This window comes from Solanum pennellii, chromosome 1 (genome assembly GCF_001406875.1).
Source record: "Solanum pennellii chromosome 1, SPENNV200".
Taxonomy (NCBI): domain Eukaryota; kingdom Viridiplantae; phylum Streptophyta; class Magnoliopsida; order Solanales; family Solanaceae; genus Solanum; species Solanum pennellii.
The window spans coordinates 34,580,997-34,581,739 of record NC_028637.1 but is presented as its reverse complement, the minus strand read 5'-3'; positions in this window follow the sequence as shown (position 1 = coordinate 34,581,739).

Sequence of the window (743 nt, the reverse complement as noted above, 5' to 3'; positions counted from 1 at the left end):
ATAGTTATAAATCATTTCATTAAGAATAAATAAGAAAATTTAAAGTCAAATTGTTTGTATATAAAAAAAATGGATTTTTTAAAGAAATTGAAGAAAATGCGTCACATAAATTGTGAAAAAAATTCTTATAAAATTTTTGTTTGGTTCATAAAATTAATTTATTTGTGTCACATAAAATGGGATAAAAGAAGTAACACATATTACTTAATTTGTAAATTATTTAAAATTATTGTAAATCTCAATAAATAACAACGTTTGATTGAGTTTTTAAATTCTATTTGTCCTACATACATTGGGACAAGAGAAATAACATATATTATTTAAAAATTGTGTAAAAGGTACTATAAATTACAATGATTAAAAACATAAAATATTTAAAAATAATATTTGATTTCAATTGACTCCGTAAATTCAATATATATCAAAGTGAAAAAAATAACAGATGTTGAGCCCGTGCTAGTACAGAACTTGTGTCTAGTATAGAATACAAATACTAACTAATAGTTCATAACTTATTTTTTCACATAAAGTGAGACACAAAAATAACATATGTTGTACCCGTGCTAACACAGAAACTTGTATCTAATATATAATACAAATACAAATTAATAGTAGTTCATAACATATATTTTTTTATGGTGCTGACATGTGAAACAATTTTTCTCTTATATCATATCATATATTATATTATGTATAGAAATATAAATATAGATTAATGATTCATAATGTATATATATATATAT